Consider the following 15,621-nt stretch of genomic DNA (forward strand, 5'->3'; position numbering starts at 1 on the left):
TACAATAGGGATCTAGTAATACTATATTTTCTCTATTAGATCTTTCCCCTCATATCTTCCTTAAGATATTTTTTCACATTCCACAAAATATCACCTCTGCAACTTGATTGCTAGAGTACAAAATCTGTAAATCAATTTAGATAGTATTGTTATTTTTAATAGTCCAATTATGAGGACTGACTAATTCTATAATTGTCTCCCTTTATTAGTGAAAAGATTATTTTGCAGTTGTATTCATATAAATCCACATTTGCTTCATATTTATATGTTTTTAACTATTTTGAATGAAATATATGTTTCTGCTTTTTTAAATATCATATAGAAAGGCAGATTTTAATTGTGTATTTATTTTGCATCCTGCTAATTTAATGAAGCTATTTCTCAATTCATTTTCTTCATTGATTCTTTGGTATTTTAAACATGGCATTTTGAATGAGAGAATTTTATATTTTTATTAATTCTTTACATCACTTTGTTTTCTTGTGATAAATAACTCTTGAGCCTTTATTTAAATTACTTTAATTATACTGTATCATAGATTTAGGATGAAAAAAGATCATAATGCTCAATTATACCAATCTTCTAATTTTATAGATAAAAAAATTAAGACCTCAAGAGGTTATATAGCATTTCCAAATGCTAATCATAATGGGGAGAAGAGATATCCTTATTTTATCCAAGTTTGTATTTGGAAAGCTTCTAGTATTTCTCCACTGAAAAGAATACTAGTTCATATTTTAAAAATATATCTTTTTGATATTAAAGAAGGGTGCTTCTATGCATGTTTTGATCTGACTGACTAATGGGGGAAACACATCAGTAAGGATTATTGTTATAGATTTTGAATGAAGGAGGCTAGCAGGGTGGCACAGTGGATAGAGCACCAGCCTTGAATTCAGGAGGACCTGAGTTCAAATCTGGTCTCAGACACTTAACACTTCCTAGTTGTGTGACCCTGGGCAAGTCACTTAACCCCGGCCTCAGGGGAAAAAAAAGATTTTGAATGAAGACAAATCCATAGAGAACCAAATAATAATTCTGGGGACTTCTTTTGTGAGAGGAGGGTGCCTTAGGAACTACTGTAGTTCATGGTGTATATCTTTCTCCTGGACTAAATTATAAGTTCTTTGAGAGCAAAAATTGTCTTTTCTCATCTTTTAAAGTTTTAGTTTTGAGGATAATACTTAGTATTATATACTTTGGGATACCCTACAAATCCTCTCTGGTTTGGCATGCATATGAATTTAAGCCAGAACACAAGTTAAGCTAAATAGACAAGATCATTATCCTTCAGCCCTCAAATCCACAGTTCTGTCTTTGTTATTCTAATTGTTTTGGTGCTGTATTTTGTCCATTAATTTAAAAAAAACCTCAAGTCTCTCTGTGATTATTATTGTTGTTCTCGTGTCTCTAACTCTTTAGAACCTCATTTGAGATTTTTTTTTTTTGGTTTGGCAAAGATGGTTTGCTATTTCTTTCTCCCAACTCATTTTACAAATGAAGAAACTGAGGTAAACATGGATGAGTGCTTTGCCCAGGGTCACACATCTAGTAAGTGTCTGAGCCCAGATTTGAACTCATGAAATGAGTCTTCCTGGAGCTAAGGCACTCTAGCTACTGTATCACCTAGTTGCCTCAAAATGTTGCTAATGAATATAGATAACTAGGAAGATTGAGAAGATGTTCAATAGTGCCCTCTCTTTATCATCAACCATATCATCTATGGTTGATCTTGGCAAAGACACTGGAGGGCTTTGTTCATTTCCTGCTCCATTAGGGCAAACATAGGTTAAGTGACTTGCCCAGGATCACACAGTTGATAAGTGTCTGAGTTTGAACTCAGTTCTTCCTGACTCCATATCCAGAGCTCTATCCACTGAGCCTTCTAGCTGTCCTCAAGTGGCTATCTACACCACAGTGAAAGTTAGTGTGTGAAAAGGGCATGAGAGTTACAAATTCTATGAGAATTCTTAAGAGGAAAAGGATCATTTCTAGGCGAGGGAATAGGATTAAGCAGAAACTCGTGCCTAGAAAGAACAAACAAAATGAATGACACAAAAGAAGAATTCTGTGACTAGAAATAGCAAGGCAATCCATTTAAAGGTCAGACCCCAGCCAACAAAGGCATTTAACAAGATGGAATCTGTTGAATTGCTTATTACTTTTGAAATGTGGTGAGCAGTATAAAGAGAAAATGTCTACTGGAAAGACTTTAGTTTTTTTAAAGTTCTGACACAGAAATAGTTAGATTATAAAGAGTCAATGATACATATATTCTGTGGTCCTACTGACCTAATGGAGTGGAAGGGGGGGGTGAGGAGAAAGGATTAATAACATATCTGTATATCAAGTAAAAATATCCTAGTGACTTCATCCTCACATTTGTGTAAACATCACCTCATCAGTCCCAGATACTTCTACAGGAAACAAATCTAAATGCTCCTCGGCCATTCTAAACATAGCTAGTCAGCTGGCATATGTCTCGTCTGTAAATATCCAGGGTTACTTGGAAGTCTTTATTTTGATATTTCCCTCTTAGGCGTGGACTCCTGAAGTACATTTAGCCTTTGCTTGAAATATCTGTTTTAAGGCAGTTTGACCTGCAGGCTTTCTATGAAGGGAAAGAAAAAAGAAAAGAGAGGAGAACAGGGAGAAGAGGCAGAAAAAAATGCTTCCCCAAATCTTTATGCAATAAGGAGCCACACTGATTGCTGAAAACTTTGCTGGAGTTGAATTACCAAGTTGGTGCAAGCATTCTGAACCCATGAAGTGGTTAGCTAATGGTTTTCCTTCCATCTCCATTCTTAGAACATTTTAATCTCCTTTTCTTAACCTTGGTTTGTGTCATGGATCCATTTGGCAATCTAATAAAACCTGTGGACCCCTTCTCAGAACAAAGTTTTCAACTGCATAAAATAAAATATAAAAGTTACAAAGGAAATCTAAGATTTGTAAAAATAAAGATGCATTTTTCCTATGCAAATTCATATATTCCCTATGATCCATCCATAAATTCCAATGGATTCCAGGTTAAAAACCTTTCTTTGTAAGGAATTTCACTAGTTTTATTAATTTTTCTCACATTGACTAATGCTATATCAATAAATAGTTGATTTATAAAAAAACATGTTGCCTTGCAAGTTTTTCTTCAAAATTCCTTTTTTCTCTATGTCCAATCTTTTATTTTAAAGAAGTATTTTTGCTTTCTGACACTGAAATCCTGGTAACTTATTTACCTTTTTTCTTCTGATGATTTCTTATGTGTTCCATTATCTATGTCACAATACTAAATCATCCTTGAACCTTTATTTAAATTGTTTTAATTATATCAGATCATAGATTTAGGACTAGAGAAGATCGTGTTACTTAACTATACCAACCTCTTAGTTTTACAAGAAATGAAGACCTAGAGAAGTTAAATATCTGCCAAAATAGTAAGAAGTAGATCCAGGAATTAAACCCAGGTCCTTTAACTTCCAGTATAGCATTCTTTCTTGTATAGCATATAGTACTTTTTTTTTTTCTGTGTAGACTTCTTTTTCTTTTTTTCCTAATACATGTGCAGCTGGAATAGTCAGGACACTTCAAGAGTCCTGGGGCGAGACTAGTGGTGTATGGAAGGGGCCAGAGACAGAGGTCAATAGTATACTTAGAACAGTCTGAACAACAGCAGACTCTTAAGGGGTGCTGTTAGAACTTAGATAGGCAGAAGTCCCCACCATATCCACCCCATCTCCCAGTCTTGGGAGAGTTCTTTAATGCCCTAAAGCTCAGGAGGAGAGAAAATAGTTGGGGAGGTAGAGTTAGAAAGAGACAGTTGCATGAATATGGGCCAGAATTGGGGGTCATGGTCCCTGAATCAAAGGAGGCTAGGAGGAGGCTGTTCAGCCTAATGACTGAACATCAGAAGCCTCTGGCTCAAGGGTGATCTCTTTTCACTTATTCTTCTGTAGGTGAGTCATGCCTGCCTTGGTTGCTTCCTGTATCAAACTGGTTGCCAAGTCCAAGGTTTGTCCACTTAGGTCAGTCGCCAGACTGTCCATGGAAGCTTTGTGCTTCAGGAAATGGAATGGATCAAGTAATGATACAAGATCTGCAAGCCATTTCAGACCACTGTAAGTATGCAACATATCAAGAAGGCACATTTTCCTGCAGAGTAGAAGGGGTACTAGAAAATAAGATGTCAGAGAAAAAGTTAGCCAGACCAGATATGCTATGTTCCACCCACTAGATTAGTTAAATGTTATCATAATCTTTGTTGGGACTTTCAATGGCCTTGATGGAGTCATATGCTGGGTAGATGATCCAATAAGATTGCAAAGTAGAGAGGCACCATAGCCAAATATGAGATAGAAAGCCATGAAGAAAATGGAATTTGTAGCCAAGTAGTACTTTTTGATACTGGTGATCTCCTTAGCTTCCCAAGGGCATCGATGATGATGTTTTTCTGCTCCAAGAACCTCTGGTAGCATTGTCTCAAGCTAGCCATGGCTGCTGAGAGGGGTGGGAGAGAGGGGTCAGGAACAGAGTATGACTGTTCCTGAGGTGATTTCCTTGGCACATTGAGTCCAAGAGGTGATTTTTCAGAGCTCCTCTGCAATGGTGCTGGTGGCATCTCTCCATGACATGCATTTTCACAATCATTTAAGTATGATAATAGAATGAATTTTTTAATTGAAACTTTTTATTCTCAAAACATATGCAAGGATAATTTTTCAACACTGACCCTTGCAAAACCTTGTGTTCCAATTCCCCTCTTTCCCCTAGATGGCAAGTAATCCAATATATGTTAAACATGGAAAAAATATATATAAATCCAATAGAGGCATACATGTTTATACAATTATCTTGCTGAATAAGAAAAAATAAATCAAAAATGAAAAAAATGAGAAAGAAAATAAAATTCAAGCAAACAACAAAAAAAGTGAAAATGCTATGTAATGATCCACACTCAGTTCCTACAGTCCTCTCTCTGGGTGTAGATGACTCTCCTCATCACAAGATCATTGGAGTTGATATCAATAATCTCATTGTTGAGAAGAGCTATGTCCATCAGAATTGATCATCATATAATCTTGTTTATGCTGTGTACAATTATCTGCTAGTTCTGATCATTTCACTTTGCATCAGTTCATTTAAATCTCCCTAGCCCGCTCTGAAATCATCCTGTTGATCACTTCTTATAGAACAATAATAGATCATAGATTGTATTAAACTAATATTACTTTGGGATAGAAACTGAGGTAGCACCAATTAGATTTGGCAGCTGATTAAACTTTTTCCAGTGGACTAGAGAATAGTTAGGAATATTCTTGATCATTGGTTTTAAAATCAAATCAAAAAGGGGCCACTAAAACATATAAAGAGTCTTATAAAACAACATATTTACAGTATCTGTGTTCTATTATGTTTTTGTTTGTTTTGTTCAGTATTTCCCAATTAAATTTTTATCTAGTTCAGGCAGCATTTGGGAGTGTTATTGGCCATACAGCCTGCAGGAAGTCTACCTGACACCTCTATTCTGTAACATTTAAACTTAAGCATAATGGTTAGGGAAATACAATGGATAAAAGTGAAATTATTTTTTAAAATTTTTAAAAATTGTCAGATACTTCTTCTTTGTAGTGCATATGATGCTAAGCACTGGAGATTAGTCCTTGCTCCAAAGAGGGGTGCTCAAACTACAGCTGGTGGGCCAAATGGAGCCTGCGGAGCAGGCTTATGGCAAATGGGCTGAGGGGAGGAGACAGAGTGTGAGCTTTTGTTTTTACTGTAGTCCGGCCCTCCTACAGTCTGAGGGACAGTGAACTGGCCCCCTATTTTAAAAGTTTGAGGAATACTGCTAGGCTATCCAATAAAAATTAGGTTTCCTGTTTCTGAAAGGCTAAAAAACAAAACAAAAACAAAAAAAACACTTTGTGGTCATGATATAACACGAAATTGTTGTGACGGAATAGGTTGGAGCAGCAACATCAGACAGTCCCATTACAACTTTAAGTGAATTTACAACTAGTATAAGTCATATTGGAATATAAAGATATGAGAAGTCTAAACTGAATGGCATGGTTCTTTGAGGAGGTATTAATGAATTGAAATTTGCAGGGAGGAAAGGATACTCAATACATAGAAATATGAGAGAAGACATCCTAGACATGGAGGTCAAATTAAAAAAGAGGCATGGAGGCAGGAAAAAAGACAGACTGACATTGGGAAAGACACAGACAAGTGGTCTGGTTTGTCTGGAAAGTAGAGTTTTGAAGATTTGTGACCCTGGAATCATTGTCTTGCTCTTCACTAGTGTTGAAGGATGCATCTCTCTCTCTCTCTCTCTCTCTCTCTCTCTCTCTCTCTCTCTCTCTCTCTCTCTCTCTCTCTCTCTCTCTCACACACACACACACACACACACACACACACACCCTTACTCTTTAGATTGTGACCTTCTTGAGTTCAGGGACTGTCTTTTGCCTCTTTTTATATTCTTAGAGCTTAGCACAGTGTCTGGCACATTGTGGATACTTAAATATTTATTGACTGACAGACTATCCTAAATCATAGAGGGGAGGAAAGAAACCTATTACTAAGAATAAAGATATGGTAGAATGCTGATAACAACAAGTATTTGGTATCCCAATGAATTTATTATTCAAATCTGGACACTTAACAGAATTGAAATTGAGAAGGTAAGATATCACTTTCTTTGTTCCTCTATGACATTTTCACGTTCCAAAACAGTTTTGTTTTATTTCATTGTAAAGGGGAAATAAGTATACATTACACTCAGAATTGTAGACTAGAATAATAAACAGTAAGTATCCTTTGGAGGTTCTAAACGCTGGAAAGCTAGTTAGAAAGAAAAGGCAATATCTAGCATAACATTTCAGAGTCCTTAAAAATTATTTAAATCCAGTGGTGTCAAACAGTTGCCCATGGGGCACATGGAGCCCACTACACTACAGAGAGGTCCTGAACCAGATTAAAATGTAATTGGTAAATATTTAATGAAATAAACAAAAATAGAATAAAACATAGTGAATATGTGGTTTTCTGAGTCAATATGTGACCCCTAGAGATCCTTATGTATGATGTAGTGGTCCCTGCTTCTATTTGAGTTCCTTTTGTTGTTTCATTAGAGAGATGAGAAAAAGAAGCTAGAATAGTTAGGTGGTTTGTTCTAAACCAAACAAGTAGGTATCTATGGCAATATTAGCAGAATTAACAGATTTTTTAATGACTATCACCTTTGCGAGAATCATTTTTTTAAATGGTTAAGTTGTTTCTTTTCTTTTTTTTTTTTTTCTTTTGGCTAATTAGGAACATCAGATGTAGAAAAACATTGATCCAAGTCAATCATCCCTACTTTTTCCTCTCATTCATTCAACAAATAGTTTTTTTATTCATTGAAATTCCAAAAGTATGTGTCCAATAAAAATGCTATCACTTGTTCTAACAGAAATCAATGTCATCTCCGATCCATGTCAATTCAACTAATTTTTCCTGCTATGTACACAGCATTATGATCAGCTAGGTGGCTCAATGGATAGAATATTAGGTTTGGAGTCAGGAAAATTCTTCTTTCTGAGTTCAGATCTGGTTTTAGATACTTACTAGCTATGTTACCCTGGATAAATCATTTAATCCTGTTTGCCTCAGTTTCCTAATCTGTTAAATGAGATGGAAAAGGAAATGGCAAACTAATTCAGGATTTTGCAAAGTTCCAAATACAGTCACAGAGAGTTTGAACATGACTGAAATGATTGAACACCAACAGCAAACACAGCACTGTGCTAAGTGTCTTACAGTTTATACATACTAGTGAACCTGAGCTAAAATTAATCCCAGAAAAAAAAAAAATGTTAGGTAGGCAACAATGTCTATAATTACTTAGCTACCAGGTACCTTTTTCTTCTTTTGCTCCTCTGGAATCCTTAGTATAGCAATCCTATCCATATCTAATATTCCAGAATACTTCAATCCTGTTCCTTCAGAATTTATCTGGTCTGTGTCCTATTCCTATTAAGTCTTTTGAAAGGATTGGATTGATTAGCTCTCTTTAATTGACTGAATAACATGATTTTTATATATGTTGCTACTTCCAGGGCATATTTGCATTACAAAAATTAACTTCTAGGGACAACAATGCCTTAATCCAAAGTAATGCTTCTTTTTGCTGGGAGTTTAAGACTGTGGCAAGATGGAAAGGGGCTTCTCAGTATACTTTATTTTTAAATTTTATTATTTTTAATTTATGAAATAAAGCAAGCATTTCCATAACACAGTAGAATAAAAATATTAAGCATGAAGTTACAAATCTGTTTTGTACAAATTGCTATTCCTTTTAAATTATAATGAAGTTATCATATAGTCACTCAAAGTTATTCATTTTTTCTATAATATAGTATGATAAAAATATGATTGCTCGTGAAACTACAAGTCTGTTACATAAAACTTGCTATTTATTTTAAATATACAATAAAGTTATCATGTAAATTTCATTTTTTTCTTTTTTTTCCTTCTCTCCCCTATACTAAAAATGGCTAACATTAGACACACACACACATACATGTATATATATGTGGATTATATGTGTGATTATTCTATGCAAACTTCTATTTATCAGGTTTTTTCCCTTCTGGATGCAGATAGAGTCCTTCTTCATATGTCCTTTATAATCTGGATATTTATAATAGTCAAAATGACTTAATTGCTCAATGTCATTCTTAAAAAATATATTTATTTCTGTTATTGTATACAGCATTCTCTTGGTTCTCATTTTGCTCTTCATTATGTCATATAAGTCTTTCCATGTTTTTCTAAGATCGTTCTTGTGATCATTTTTATTGTCCTTTAAACCATACCATATAGGTACTACACATTTAGTAATATGCAACTATTTTAAATACTAACTTGGCCTTTGCATCTTGTAGCCAATGAGTAATGCTTCCTCTCTCCTCTATGTTAAATTAATAGTAAATTTTTTTTTTTAATTTCAAAAGGTTAAGATAATGATGTTATTATGTCAATTCAGCTGATGGGCCTTCAATAGCTTTCATGGAAACCAAGGACAAGAAGGGCCTAAATTACAAGGTATTAGCTAAAGAATGCACCAAGGATCAACCAAATTCGAAAAGTCCTCTTAACTCAGTAGGAATAAGATACTTTGACCTTAGGAAAGAAGAGAAGGAATCATACACAAAGAAATCTGCCAAGATAAACAAGCGGCTTACTGCCTTCTTTTTGGCACGCCTGAGAACATGAACTATGTTCATCTCACTCACAGTGATTGTGAAGATGGGCTCAATTAATATCAGCTACATTTGGGAAATGTGGGTTTCAAGATACTTAGCCCCATTAATCTGAGACTTAATGAAAACTACAATTCTAGCAGACAGGGAGGAGTCATGATTTAGAACTCAGGACTAAAAGTAGAAAGATCCCGAATCCTAATCTTGGCTCTGATGTTCATTCTTGCTGAGGTTTCAGGAATGCCATGTACCATCCCAACTGCTTAACCCTCACTGCAACTGAGAGAGTGAATTACTAAGCAATTGGAAAGCAGTTGGGAGGTTAAAAAAAAAAATCACAAGATTGGAAGGGATTTTCAGAAGTCACCTAATCTTAAACTATTCCTTAACTTTTAGGCAGAACTACCTCAAAATAACCTCCTGGGCAAAGTACTAGATAAGTTAAGGAATCATGAGAGAAGGAGATTCCCAAATAATGATTATTCGAGGGAATGGTATCTTAAAAAAAATAAATGTCTGCACAAAAGAGGATTCCAAAAGAAGTAGGATAGGAGGCCCATGAAGCTCCATTCTTCCTAAAAGAAAGGACTATCAAAAGCAGGATGTTCATTTGAAAATGTGTTATTTAAGATGTTATTTTATTTGCCTCTAAAACATCTTCTCTATCCTGATCAGGTTGTAAGTTTACAGAGTGGTGTTTCTTATTTTGCAAAAATACTGCTCCCTGACTTTTTAGTATTTTGGAAGTTACAGGACAAACAAAGAAATCTGCAGTTTTTGCATTTGCTTTTATAAATAAAATACTTAAATTCATACTTGAGGCCAAATAAGTCATTATATTGGAAATCTTGTACTATAAATTCATCTAATTCAAGTTATGGGATAGTGGTGGAGTAGAATTATAAGATCTTGGCTCTGCTATCTTGTATGGTTGAGTTTGGACAAGTCTTTTATTATATTTGGGCCTCAGTTTCCTTACTTGTAAAATGAGAGGGAAGTGGCTCAGGTGACCTCCAAATTCTCTTTCCATCTCCCATGATCCGAAGAGTGCAGGTGGTGCATAATATCAGGCCTGAATGAGTTCAAATCTAGTGTCAGACAATTACTAGCTATGTGGCCCTTGTCAAATCATTTAACCTTCTTTTCTCCAGTTTTCTTAACTGTAAAATGAGCTAGAGAAGGAAATGGCAAATTCCTCCATTATCTTTGCCAAGAAAACCCAAATTGGGTCTTGAAAAGTCAGACACACACAAAACTGAAAAATGACTGAACATAGTTTGCTGCTATTTTATAATCTGTGTAATCTTAGAAAAATCACAACTCCTCTTAGGCCTTAATGTTTCCATCCTCAAAAATGATTGGGGATAAATTTAGATAATCTTTTATTTTGTTCTTCAGTCAGCCCAGTGTCAAACAGCTAGTAAATGTCTAAGGCCAGTGTTTCTGACTTCAGGTCTGTACTCTATCCATATTACCACCTACCTACCCATATACTCTTCCAAGATTTACACAAATCTCAATTCTGTGTTCTCTGATCATTAGAAATTACTCAAAAAAAATTTAAGCCAGGAATGGGGGGTGGAAGGTGGGGATAAAATAATTTGTTAAGAATGCTATTTCTTTTGCCAAAAAATATATATATATGTGTGTGTGCGTGTGTGTGTGTGTGTGTGTTAGACAAATACTTTACAAAGATTATTTCATGTAATTCTCTTAATAACTCTGCAAAGAAGATGCTATACTCATTTTAAATTGAAGAAATTGAGGCAATTAGAGATTAAGTGATTTTTCCCCAGAGTCATCCAGCAAGTAAATATCAAAGACCAGATTGAATTCAGGCCTGACCAGGTCTGGTGCTCTATTTATTGCTCCATCTAGCTGTTTTCTATGCCTAGATACACATTGGGTTTTCTACATAAGCATTCCTTAGCCTGAAGTGCTCCTCCACCCACTCCCTTTCTTTATTCTATCCATTTCTCCAGCTCAAACTCAGAACCTTTCCTTTCTTTCTTCTCTGTCCACTTTTAGCTGAACATGATCTCTCTTTACTTTGAACTATTACTAACACTATTAGCTCTTATGGCACTACTGATATGGGAGATAGTATGGCACAATGCAGGAAACATCGGATTTGGAATAGAACTTTGTTTCAAATTCTGGCTCTGATGTGAACTTGAGTAAATCCCTTAGCCTCTAGGGGTCCCAGTTTCCCTATCTACAAAATGAAAGGATTGGATTAGATGACATCTTTTTCAGCACTGAATCTAGGATCCCATCTTCTATATCAGTGGTATCAAATTCCAATAAAAATGGGGGCCACTACACCATACATAAAGATGTCTAGGAGCCTCATGTTGATTTAGAAAACCATATATTAATATTATCTGTGTTTTGTTATATTTCATTTGTTTTGCTAAATATTTCCCAATTGCTATTTAACCTTGTCAGGTTGCATTTAGGAGTATTGTGAGCCACATATGGACCTTGGGACACATTTATGCCTCTGATTTATGCCATTAATATGGAACTTATATGTTACCTTGAATTATCTTGTCAGGGAAAATATCTGATCTCTCAAAATTAGGATGTATACTTCTGACTAGAGAAAGGAGCAGAATAGGAAGGAAGAATGAGGAAAGAGATCCTGTTTATCCTTCTTTTCATTCTTCATGTTTCCTAGCATTAGCAAAGAAAGATATTCAATAAACCTTTGCCAATTGATTAATCCTTTTACCTTTCTCACACCATGTTTCCAGGAAGCTTTTGATTCCAGATTCAATCTATGGAGACAGGGTAGACAACCCCTCTCTGGCCCTCTAGAAATTTGGTTCTACACTTGGATTCTGGATTGGCCTATGGTGTCTGCTCATTTCCTCAAATAATTGGGTTAATTTTAGGTTCTAGAATGGGCTGGAACTCTTGACTCTAAATCTGCTCTTCAATGAACACAAATCTTTCAGTTCTCTTCAGATAGCTATCATTTATTTAATGATTTAAGTTTTGCAAATCTCACTGTCTCTCTTTATGTATGCATAAATATAGAACAAAATGAAAAGCACTATCTATATGCCAATTTAAGCCATACAACTTTGTATTATACTATCCCTATTATACAGTTGAAGAAACAGGTTTAGAGAAATTAAGGAATTTGCCTGGGGGTCACATAATGTGTTAGGGGGAGGATTCAAACTCTGATCTTCCTGATGTGAAGTACAGTGCTTAATCCACTGAGCCACCTAACTGTTTTAATCATTGTCCCTCAGAGATGGACCAGAAGTAGACTGACCTCTGGAAATACAGGGGTTAGATGATGCCAGTATGCATTTGACTCTGTGATGACATCTATCTATTCCCAGTTGGCTGAAGTTAGCCCAGTAGGGCTGAGTGAAGCCAGGGTCAGACTGTTCTTTCATCTCAGGCAATCAACAAGCATTTACTAAGTACCTATTCCAGTATATACAGGGCTCTTAAAAGTTTCAAGAGGCCACAGCAATAGGGCAGAAGAAATGAGAGTATGCCAGTTCACTTTTCCTTCTTTGAAGGTCATATATAGAATGACTCTCTGTGAAAAAGTTCTCAAATCCCAATTATTGTCAGGTAAAAACATGATTACCCCCTCCTTTTTATTGAATTTTTGTTTCATGAAATCAATGAATTTTTAATGAAAAAAAATAGCCACAACATCTTCAGGAGATGATCTATGGAGGCATAAAAGAGTTGCAGTCTGAGTTTGTAAAGGGCTACTTATATTAATCAATTTATAGATCCTTATAATATAAGTATAGAAATTTAACATTATTAATGTCATTTTCCATAAATGATGAAGAATAAATTAATTATTCAACTAACTTGCATAGTTAGATAACTCAAATACAGTTTTTGTATATAGACAATGATGTTGACTTTAAATTAAAAAACAACAATGACAAAAATTTTCTTTTCATGTATATTGTAGACTTATTTTAGAGAAAAGTTGTAGATACATTATTGAAACCTACTATTGTGTCTTCTTATAGATAAATAAGTCTTCTATTAATTTAAAATTAATTATATACCTTTTAGGGATGGAACATTGGGACCAATATATCTTAAGGTACCATGATAAATGTTTTGAGGGATGTCAATTCCAGTTGAGCTTTGTGGGTTCTTAGAGATGTTTTAACTTCAAAGTTAATGAGGTCTGAGGACTTCAAACCTGGGAGATGTAAGTCAGCAAATGAATTTCTATTTTGTTTGAAAACCTGCACCAAGACAAAGTGCTGCCTAATGGAGAAAGGCTGAAATGTTCAAGTGCATATAATGCATTCATTCATTCATTAATACATTCAAGTGCCATAGGGATTGGAGCACATGCATGGAGTGCATCAGTATCTCAGCTAATGCAAATTCCCCATGTGGAGAGGTTCAGAAAGATGCTTTCTTCCAGGAGAGTTGTGTGGATGAAATGAAAACATCTTGGAGAGATTGTAGAGTATGCACATATATCTTGCGACTGGTTGTGACAGGCTGACCCCACTTGATTAGAAAAAACCTCTCTGATCAGCTCAGTATCTTAAAAAAAAAAAAAAAAAAAAAAAAAAAAAGGAAGATCTTCAAAAGGACCTTAATTCTGCTTTGGACTAATCTTTTTGCATTATTATCTACCTTTGGGTTAATTCATTTGCTGAAGGTACCCAGTCAGAAATAGTACTGTAATGGGAGAAGACTTAGTCACTTCCCCCTAAACACTATATGCTTTTCTTTAAATACAAATCTGAGTTCTTTGCCCACCTAAACATTTCCTCTTTTCCATTTTAGCTCAAAGAATGGAGAACACTCTTCTAGAGTCCCAACATCCAGCCAATTCAGCATTGATGCCCCAAAGGAACAAGGAATAACTTTTGAAAATCTGCCCAAGAATAAGAAATAATGATTTATAAGTGGGACAAATGCTATTCTAAGAACTGAGCTAATTCCAAGCCTATTATCCCCAAAGTCTGAGATAGAATAAGAGTGTGGCCAGGAAGTATTGGAAGGAAATGTGTATACTTTTATTCTTGTTATGTCTTTGAAGTAAATATCCCTTTGTCTAAGCTATTTTCTGTTAAATGGTTGAATGAAACTGAGATCTAGTCCCTGACACCTAATAATGTAGGTAGGGGAATGAAATCATGGAAATGGGGAGGAATGTCAAGCCAATACCAATAGAATAGCTATTCCAAGCCTTTTAAAATCCCTGAGAAGAGACAGAGTGGATCTGACTTTGGGGGAGAGAGACAGATCATACTCACTACTCATTCACTCAACAAATACTTAAGGAACAGATAAATGGGTAGAAATATCACATTTAACAAAATAGACTTTTCAAAGGTATGTGCCCTTTAGAGGTTTATTTGAGTCTGAAATTTGTGTAACAGCTATCAGGTAACTAAAAGGTGATAATTTGATATATAGCTGAAAAATATGATAAGACATTATTCAGCCACTTGATAAGGCTTTTTATATAAAAATAAACTATTTTAAAAATAATAAAATGTACTATATGTTAACTTTAAAGCAAAATGGAAACCTAAACTTTACACATTATATGTATACATACATACATATATATATACATATGTGTGTGTGTGTGTGTGTGTGTGTGTGTGTGTGTGTGTGTAGTAGGCAATTGGGGTTAAATGACTTGCCCAGGGTCATATAGTTAATAATATTTCATTACATAATATCTGAATAAAAGCATAACAATAATTATATTCCAACTCTTACCCCTATCAGGGTTGGTAGGGCAAACATTTCTCTACTTTCTTTTTTTTTTTTTTTTAATTCTAGCTTAAAACAATTTTAAAGTATCATTGAAAATTTTTCTTTTCAAAAATAACCTTTGAACAAAGTAGGTATAAATGTTTTTAGAGTATTTGATAAATTTAGCTGTCATCTTTTAATTATATCACAGGCAGTGGGTGTATTGCCATTGATGGTAGAGAGGGCAGAAATATGTCAATTAGGAGAAAGAATGTGAGGGAAGACATGATCAATTCTTAATCATAGTTCCTGTTTTTAGCAAATGTTAACATTTATCTAGGTTTAGGTTCTTGAGATTCTGGAGCTTTTTAAATTTAAGATCATGAATTTAAAGTGATAACTCGAAAACCATCTAGTCCAATCTCTCTCTCTCTCTCTCTCTCTCTCTCTCTCTCTCTCTCTCTCTCTCTCTCTCTCTCTCTCTCTCTCTCTCTCTCTCTCTCTCACCATTTTTTTTAAGCAGAAAAGAAAAGAGAGATGGGCAAAGTGAAGATCATACAAGTAATAAGCAGGTGAAAGAAAGAAGAATTTCCCCAAAGGATCCTATAACAAATAGTAAATTAAATTGTTCTGTTAATGTATTGTCTTTGTAAATATA

At 34.9% G+C, this 15,621-nt stretch overlaps 1 pseudogene; it reads right to left on the minus strand.

Moving 5' to 3' along the window:
* Positions 1–3,935: 3,935 nt before the first annotated feature.
* On the minus strand, positions 3,936–4,489 carry LOC141540678 (receptor expression-enhancing protein 6 pseudogene; annotated as a pseudogene).
* Between the last annotated feature and the right edge of the window lie 11,132 nt (positions 4,490–15,621).

This window comes from Sminthopsis crassicaudata, chromosome 4 (genome assembly GCF_048593235.1).
Source record: "Sminthopsis crassicaudata isolate SCR6 chromosome 4, ASM4859323v1, whole genome shotgun sequence".
NCBI classification, from domain to species: domain Eukaryota; kingdom Metazoa; phylum Chordata; class Mammalia; order Dasyuromorphia; family Dasyuridae; genus Sminthopsis; species Sminthopsis crassicaudata.